The sequence below is a fragment of the Rhinopithecus roxellana genome, chromosome 17 (genome assembly GCF_007565055.1).
Source record: "Rhinopithecus roxellana isolate Shanxi Qingling chromosome 17, ASM756505v1, whole genome shotgun sequence".
NCBI classification, from domain to species: Eukaryota; Metazoa; Chordata; class Mammalia; order Primates; family Cercopithecidae; genus Rhinopithecus; species Rhinopithecus roxellana.
The window spans coordinates 107329470-107339662 of record NC_044565.1 but is presented as its reverse complement, the minus strand read 5'-3'; positions in this window follow the sequence as shown (position 1 = coordinate 107339662).

Sequence of the window (10193 nt, the reverse complement as noted above, 5' to 3'; positions counted from 1 at the left end):
TTATCAAAAATGTGCAGTTTACCGTTTAAAAAATCCTGGAAAAAAGCAGAGAAGTATGATCTATATTGAAGGAACAAAAATAAAGTAACTACAATAATAACAACAGAAAACAGTCAATGAAAGTTGATTCTCACTTTTCCTAAATATTGACTTTAGCAAAGACTACAAAGCAGTTAATATGCAGATGTTCAAATACTTATTTTTAAAACTATGATCATTGACATAAAAAATAAAATATTTTAAAAAAGATTCAGCAAATAGAGCCTCAAGAAAAGAAATAGAAAGTATTAAAAAATGGACAAATAGAAACTCTAGAAATGAAAAGTACAATAACTTTTATTTATTTAAAAAATAAATTTAAATATTTATTAGCTAGGTCTAATTGCAATTTGAGATGACAGAGCAATCAGTTAACTTGAAAATAGAGGAATAGAAATTATTGAGTTTAAAGAGAACGTTTAGAAAAAATGGTAGAAGATTTCAGGGATTTATAGCTCAGACAGAGTAAAAGATACCAACAAATGTATAATGAGAGTCACAAAGAAGGAGAGACAGAGAAAGTGACTGAAAAAGTATTTGGAGAAATAATGACAAAATATTTTTAAAATTAATAAAATTATTCTTAGATGAAAAAATTCAGTAAAATCCTTTTAGATAATCAGTAGAAACTTATAACTGAACTAATTATATTAAAATTTTGAAAGACAAAGAGAAAATCTTCATTGCATCAAGAATGAAAGCAGACACTATATACAGAGAAACAACCATACAGCCATTGGCTAAGTTTTCATCAGGACCAATAGAGTCTAGAAGCAGTGAAATGACATATTTAAATGCTGAAAGGAAAAAAAAAGGCAACCAGGAAATCTATATCCAGTGAAAATATCATTTGAATCTAAAGAAAAAAAACAAAAAAAAAAATTCTTTAATAAACAAATTAGATTCATTCGTAGCAGCTATGTCTTTTAAGATATTTGAGAGAAAATCCTTCAGAATACCAGGAAATGACATCAGACAGGACCTTGGTTCCACTGGAAGAAATGAAGGCCTCGAAATAATAAGGAACAATACCAAGGCTAAAAAGATAAAAAATACCCTTAGTGCTATTTTTGTGAAGTTCAGGACAGGAAAACCTAAATGATTGTGTAGACGTCAGAAAGACAGTTGCTTTTGCTGGGTGGGAGGGGTGAAAACCGACAAAGATTGTCCATGAGGGAAGCACAAGGGAATGTGAAATATTCTATCATTCCATCCAGACAATGAATTACACATAAACTTTATTCAGTTGCACATTCAAGATGTGTGAACTTTACTCTGGCTGTTTTATCAATTGAAAAAACAGAAACAAGCAGACAAAAAAATGCCAAACTTAGACTGTTCCCCTCGTACCGGTAATCACAGCCAAGAGTCCAGACTATTTTGGAATAGTATTATTATTATTATAACCACTTCTTTATCCTATTTGAAGCTTACACTTTTCATCCAACTACAGTTTCACAGCTCCACCTCTGGCCCATTCTTTTGGAAGACCTCATAGCCATAGGGCAGGTAATACCTATGGAAGACTCATAAACGACATGATTGTTGAGTATTTAGCAGAAAACAAGTTGTATGTATCACATACTGTTCTATGCGGAGGGTACAATACATGTCAGTGAGAGAGTCCCTGTAGCAAAGAAAAGAAGTGTGAACTAGAGCTTCAGAATATGATCCAGTGTTTAGAGTTCATCCGAAGAACACAGATCAAGGTGTCCTCTCATCTGGGCATGGGAAAGTGAAATGGCTGCAGGTTCTCCCCAGATCAGTGGCCCGTGGCTTTGGAGACGTGTACATGAAACCCACATGTGTTCACATCCAAAGTCACTTCCTGGCTTCACCCATAGGAATGATGGTCCGGTTATCCAGTTACTTAGAAACTGAGCACACAGGCTGTCAGTTCATAAAATTACAATTAAAACAGTGACTTTTGTTAAATGCATATCAGTAGTTACATTCTGGAGGGAAAAATGAGCAGAGGGGATATATTTTAATACCAAATTAAAAATCACAGCCTTGTGACTTCTTTCTTTTCCCATGTCATTCATTATGATAATGCTGAAACTTCAGAGGATCCAATGAGCCCCATATATTCATCCCTAAACCTTTGTCTTTGTCCAACTTGAGCCCACGTTTGGGCCATCCACTGGCATCTGAGTATACTTGTGAGTTGATCACTGTCCGGATAGCATTGCTGGGATGACTCACAGGCAGCTCCATGCTGAGTCTCCCCTCAAACTCCCAACATCACTGACCCTGAAGGAGTGTCCCCCTGTCCTCCACAGCACCCAGAGCACAGCCTGCCCTGCTGTGATTTCATTGCTCAACTCAAAAACTCATCACAGATTCCACTGCCTCAAAGACAAATTCAGATCCCAGGCAGAGGCTGGTGTGGGGGCCTAAGAGGAGCTATCTTTTCATCAATTTTTCTGTTAGAAATTTCCAGGGATTGATAAACTGAATTTCTATACATAGTTACTATCTTAAAAATGGAAACTATTTCTAATATGAGAAACATAATACATGGAAAATAGTTAAATCTCACAGTAGCATCATGTAGTAAGAGACTCCAAATTCAGCTAATCTAATTCTGAGCTCCTTGCCTTATGGTCCATCTCCATGATGTCTATGTGCTCCACCTTTATCCAATATATGTTCAAATAATTATTTTAACCTATCATAAAAGATTTAAAAAGCAATATATAAAGACAATGATTAAACAGATAGCGGCTCTCAAACAGAGACAAAACTATGAAAACAGAACTACTGGGAATCCAAGATATGAAAGGTACAACAACTCAATTGAAAAAATATATTAGGTAGACTCATCAGCAATTTAAGATGACACGAGTATCAGTGAACTGAAAAACAAGTCAATAGAAATGATCTCATATAAAGAAGGGAAAATTGTAAAGAAAAATGAATAAAACCTCAGACATGATAGGTCCATGTGAAGAATACCAACAAATTTGTATTAGGAATAACAAAGAAAAGATAGAGGCTAAAAAATGTGTTCCCATCTTTATGACCACGTGTACCCCATGATTAGCTCCCACTTATAAGTGAGAACATGTTGTATTTGGTTTTTTGTTTCTGCATCAGTTCCCTTAGGAAAATGGCCTCCAGCTACACCCAAGTTTCTGCAAGGACATGATTTTGTTCTTATTTATGGCTCCATAGTATTCCATAGTGCATATATACCACAGTTTCTTTATCCAGTCCACAGTTGATGGGCACAATAGACATTGGGGACTACTAGAAGAGAGAGAGAGGGAGGAAGGGCAGAGGCTGAAAAACTACCTATGGGGTACATATTCACTACCTGGTTGAAAGGTTCAGTCATATCTCAAACCTCAGCATTGCGCGAAATAACTTTGTAACATAGCTGTACATGTATGCTATGATTCTAAAACAAAAACTGAAAATGAAGAAAATGGAGAAACAATGAAAATCATGTTTCAGTGTGATGAAACACGTTAATCTATACGTGAAAGAAGCTCAGTGAAACCCATTTAGGATAAGCACAATGCAATTCATAACTATACACATAGTACCAATGTTGAAAGACAAAGACACAGAGAATTTGGAATGCATCTCTAAAATACTGACTTACTCTATACTAGGAAGCAATAATGAAGCCATTGGCTAAATTTTTATCCTTACCAATGGTGGTGAGAAGACAGTGTGGAATGATATATTTAAATAGTGGGGGAGAAAAGTCAGCCACAAATTCTGTATCCAGCAAAACAATCATTTAAATGTAAAGACAAGGTAGAAATATTCCTTCATATATGAAGATTAATTAATTAATTGCATATATGCCTTGCAAGAGACTCATGAGAAAATTCTTCAGAATCACAAGGAATGACAGTAGTTAGCAATGCAAATTGACAAGAAGGAATCAAGGCTCAGAAAATGAAAGAAATAAGAAAGAAGCTACAAAAAATCTTTACCTGATACAAAGTCCAGGAAAACAAACAAGCAATTCTTATAGATGTCAGAATAGCCATTACATTGATTGTGTTTTCAGCAGCAATTGCTAACTGGGAAGGTGCATAAAGAAAGCAGCGAGAGAATTGGGAACCTTCCGTATTTTGATTTGGATCATGACATGAAATGATCTGTATCTTAAAACTCATTTGCACGCTTTGCCCTGTGTGTTTTATCATATGTAAAATAAAATAAAATAAAATAACAACAAACCTATACTGTTTTAAATAAACCCGAACAAATAAATAAGAATCACTAAATATTTTGAAAGCTCAACATTGTTAAAGAGAAATGTGAAACATGCCTGAGAAAGTCCTAAAGAACTAGAAATCTGGTAGAGGAAACAGCAGGATACGTCTAAATTTGTCCCTTTTGCCGTTCAGGCAACACAGATTTTACCTCTCTTGATTTCCGTTAAAGCATAAAATATATTTAATTCATTTTGCTCACAAGAGAAGCCTCCACCTTCTCCTTGGCTCTTTCCACCCCACTACACCCACCAGGGGATTTGCATACTGTCTGCTAGGGAGGACCTTTCCCTGTGAGTCTGAGATAAAAACTCAGCTCTAACCTTGCCTTGACTGATCTGGACTCCTCAGTTCACCTTCTCAAAGTGAGGTTCCCTGCTCAGCTCCTGGGGCTGCTAATGCTCTGGGTCCCTGGTAAGCACAGAAGGGAGAAGATGGAAGAGAATGGGGTGGGAGGGTGAGCTCTGGGGGCCACACTGCCTCCCATGTGTGTCCTGTTCTCATGTTAGATGCATCTTGTTCTCCAGGATGGGGCATGTGATGTCTAGATCTGTGAGTGAGGAAGATTCCAGAAGGAGCAAGGACATGTACTTTATTGAAAGCTGTGACACAGAAAGAGGGGGATGGGGTAGGTGACCTCTAGAGGCCCCTTTGTGCCTTGCAAATCTTGGTTCTTTTTAAACCTATATGTTTGAGAGTATTAACCACACACACAAAATAATTTAGAAAAGCATAAATAACAGACAGAAAATGAATTAAATGGCTCACAATGTTTGCACATAACCTTGCCCTTCTCTCATTATTTCAGGATCCAGTGGAGATGCTGTGATGACCCAGCCTCCACTCTCCTTGCCCGTCACCCTTAGTGAGCCAGCCTCCATCTCCTGCAGGTCCAGTCACAGCCCCCTTCACAGTAATGGATACATCTATTTGAATTGGGACCTACAGAAGCCAGGCCAACCTCCATGGCTCCCGATTTATTTGATTTCCAACCAGGACCCTGGAGTCCTGGATAGGTTCAGTGGCAGTGGGTCAGTGGCAGATTTCATGCTTAAAATCAGTAGGGTGGATGCAGGGGTTGTTGGGGTTTGTTACTGTCAGCAAAGTACACATTATCCTCCCACAATGGTACAGTCCTGATCACAAACCTTCCTGCTTGCTGTGGTCCAGCTGCCCAGATGTGTTGTTTCTGTGGAGAGTAGGCACTGTGGATTCTCTTAGATGCCTAAAGAGGAAGATGTTGGAGAACACAGAGGACTTGGTGCAGCTGAGGGCTCATGACCATAAATTTCTTAGCTACACCTCAGGCACCACATTTCCCTTCTCTCACGTCTCATTGCTCAGAGGGCACGTGGACCTCCTCCATTCTGCAGACTCTGTCATGCAAAGGCTGCTGCAGCTGACAGGAACTTAAAATCATGTATTTCCTGGGAAGAATAACAGAGTTGAGACATCCCTGCCTGGTGTTCAGGCCTGGGCCCTGATGTCACTGCAAGCTCCTGAGGAAGTGCTGCATCCCACAGACCTCTAGGTCCTTAGAGATTCAAAGGTTAGGGAAGTTCATGTCCAAATAAACCTTAGGTCATATCACACATTCCAGTTCAACCCAGCAGGACATAGGTGAGCTTCCAAGAGTTGATTCTGCTTCTGTCATTTACCTACGAATAATTTGAGAGAGAAATTATAATACACTAAATGTGTATTAGGCGTAATAAGTTGAGAATATCTGCTGTATAATACACTTGCATATTTAGCAAGTTAATATAAGAAAAAACTATAAACTGATTAATTCAAATGAAAGCATGAATCAAGAAAATCGGAGGAAACAAGATGATAGGTTTAACCTTAACTTTACAAATAATTGCATCATAAATAAACAAATTTTTCCAAGTAAATCATAAAATTATCAGACAAGATTAAAATCAAAGATGTGTGCTACTCATAAAATATACACCATAGTAAGAGTATAGAATGGCTTTGGAAATGAAAGTATGATAAGTACATATCATGCAAAAACTGAGCAAAAGAAACTAGGTTGTGAGTTTATTGCAAGAGATAAAAATGGGCATTTCCTAATGATAAATGGGTAAGTCCATCAAGAAGCCATTAAAATTCAAAATTTCTCTAAATCCTGTATTAGTTTGCTTTCACCCTGCTGATAAAGACATACCTGTGACCAGGCAATTTACAAAAAAAAGTGATTTAATGGACTTACAGTTCTACATGGCTGAGGAGGCCTTACAATCATGGTAAAAGGAGGAGCAAGTAACATCTTACATGGATAGTGGCAGACAAAGAGAGAGAGAGTTTCTGTAGGGCAACTCCTCTTTATAAAACCTGTGGTTATATAAATTCCCACAACCTGTGGGAATTCGAGATGAGATTTGGGTGGGTACAGAGCCAAACCATATCATTCTGACCCTGGCCCCTCACAAATATCATGTGTTCACATTTCAAAACAAATCATGCCTTTCCAGCAGTCCCCCACAGTCTCAACTGATCTCAATATGAACTCAAAAGTCCGCAGCACAAAGTCTTATCTGAGACAAAGCAAGTCCCTTCTGCCTGTGAGTCTATAAAACCAAAAGCAAATTAGTTACTTCCTAGACACAATGGTAGTACAGGCATTGAGTAAATACCACCATTCTAAATGGGAGAAATTGGCCAGAACAAAGGGGCTACAGACCCCAGGCAAGTCTTAAATGCAGCAGGACAGTTAAATCTTAAAGTTCCAAAATGATCTCCTTTGACTCCATGTGTTATATCCAGTTCACAGTGATGCAAGAGGTGGGTTCCCATGGTCTTGAGTAACTCTGTCTCTGTGACTTTCCAAGGTACAGCCTCGCTCCTGGCTGCTTGCAAGGGCTGGCATTGAGTGTCTCTGACTTTTCCAGGTAAACAGTGTAAGCTGTCAGTTGGATCTACCATTCTGGGAGGTGGAGGACAGTGACCTTCTTCTCACTGTCAGCTCCACTGAGAAGTGTCCCAGTAGGGACTCTGTGTCAGGGCTCCAACCCCACATTTCCCTTCTGCACTGCCTTAGCAGAGGCTCCCCATGAGCACCCCACCCCTGGCACAAACTTCTGCCTGGGCACCCAGGTGTTTCCACACATCCTCTGAAATCTAGGCAGGGGTTCCCAAACCCTCATTTTTGACTTCTGCATGCTTGCAGGCTCAACACGTGGAAGCTGCCAAGGCTTGAGGCTTGCATCCTCTGAAGCCACAACCTGAGCTTTACATTGGCCCCTTGTGCCGTAGCTTGGAACAGCTGGGACACAGGCCACCAAGTCCTTAGGCTGCACACAGCATGAGGACCCTGGGTCTGGCCCACAAAATTACTTTTTCCTCCTACGCCTCTGGGCCTGTGATGGGAGCGGCTGCCATGAACACCTCTGACATGCCCTGGAGACATTTTCCCTATTGTCTTAGGGATTAACATTTACTTATGCAAATTTCTGCAGCTGGCTTGAATTTCTCCTCCGAAAATGGGATTTTTCTTTCCTATCACATTGTCAGGCTGCAAATTTTCTGGGTATTTAGGCTCTGCTTCCCTTATAAAACTGAATGCTTTCAACAGCACTGGAATCATCTCTTGAATGCTTTGTTGCTTAGAAATTTCTCCCACCAGATACCCTAAATCATCTCTCTCAAATTCAAAGTTCCAGCAATCTCTAGGTCAGGGGCAAAATGCCACCAATCTCTTTGCAAAAACATAACAAGAATAACCTTTGCTCCAGCTCCCAACAATTTCCTTATCTTCATCTGAGACCACCTCAGCCTGGATTTGATTGTCCATATCATTATCAGCATTTTGGCCAAAGCCATTCAACAAGTCTTTAGGGAGTTTCAGATTTTCCCACACTTTTTGGTCTTCTTCTGAGCCTTCCAAACTCTTCCAACCTCTGTCTGTTACCCAGTTCCAAAGTCATTTCGACAATTTTTGGGTATCTTTTCAATAGCCCCTAACTCTCCTGGTGCCTATTTACTGTATTAGTCCATTTTCCTATTGCTGAAAAAGACATACCTGAGACTGGGCAATTTACAAAAAAAGAGGTTTAATGGACTTACAGTTCCATATAGCTGGGGAGGCCTCACAGTCATGATGAAAGGCAAGGAGGAGCACATCAAATCTTACGGGGATGGCAGAAGGCAAAGAGGGAGAGCTTGTACAGAAGAACTCATCTTCATAAAACCATCAGATCTCAAGAGACTTACTCACTATCAGGAAAACAATATGGGGAAGACTTGCCCTGGGTGTTATGAACAATATTACATGGGTGGAGTACATCCCCCGGGATTTTCAGAGTAATATCCTCTCCCCCACCGGGTATTACAAACAATATCACAAGGGGGGCTACACCACCTTCAATATTGTGCTAATATCATCCTCTCCCCCCACCCCGGGTATTATGAACAATATCACATGGGAGGTGGTACAATGCCAGAGATATTGGGAATAATATCATCCTCTCCCCCCCCCCCGGGTATTATGAACAATATCAAGGAGGGGCTACACAGCACGTGATATTGGGTATAATATCATCCTCTTCCCCGTGGGTATTACAAACAGTATCACACAGGGGTGGGGTACAACGTCCAAGATATTGGAAGTAATATCATCCTCTCCCCCTCTGGGTACTATGAACAATATCACGGGAAAAGGGGAGTACACTGCCCACTATATTGGAAGTAATATCATCCTCTCCCCATTAGATATTACAAACAATATCACGTGTACACCCCCCACAATATTGGGAGTAATATCACACACTGCCCTCCTGGATATTATGAACATTATCACAGTGGGGTATACAAAAAAGATGTTTATGGTATTGAAAGTAATATCTTCTCCAATCGCCCCCTGAATATTACAAACAGTATCACAGAGGGGTGAACACCCCCTGCGATATTGGGAGTAATATCATCGTCTCTTCCCCTGGATATTACGAACAATATCACAGGGGGGTGTACACACAAGGTGTTTGTGATATTGAAAGTAATATCATCTCCAATCTCCCCCTGGATATTACTAACAACATCATAGAAAGGTGTACACCTCCAGAGATATTGAGAGTAATATCATCCTCCCCACCCCAGGATATTAGGAACAACATCTCAGGGTAGTATATACCCCCTGCTATATTGGAAGCAATATCATCCTCTTTCCCCCTAAATATCACGAACAATATCACAGGGGATTTACACCCCGGCCATACTGGGAGTAATATCATCCTCTCCCCCACCCTGGATATTGCGAACAATACACTGCCCACGATACTCGGAGTAATATCATCCCCTTCCCCCATGGATATTACAAACAATATCGCAAGGGGTTGTACACCTCCCCCAATATTGGGAATTGTATCTTCCTCTCCCCCACTGGATATTACAAACAATATCAGAGAGGGGTGTACACCCCCTGGGATGTTTGGAGTAATATCATCCTCTCTCCCTCTGAATATTACAAAAAGTACCACAGGAGGATGTACACCCCCATGATGTTGGGAGTATTATTATTCTCTTCCTCTCTGGATATTACTAACAATATCACAGGAGGGTGTACACCCCCTGCGATATGCCTGCAATATGGGGAGTAATATCATCCTCTTCTCCCCTGTATATTATGAACAATATCACAGAAGTTTGTACACCACCCACGATATTGGGAGTAATATCATCCTCTCTTCCCCGGATATTAAAAACAATATCACGGGGGTTGTAGATACAAGGTGTTTATGATGTTGAAAGTAATATCATCTCAAATCTTTCCCTGGATATTACAAACAATATCATGGGGGGGGTACACCCCCCACGATGTTAGGAGTAATATCATCCCCTCCCTCCCTGGATATTACAAAAAATATCATAAGGGGCTGTAGCCCCCTCGTGATATTGGGATAATGTCCTTTGTTCCCCTTC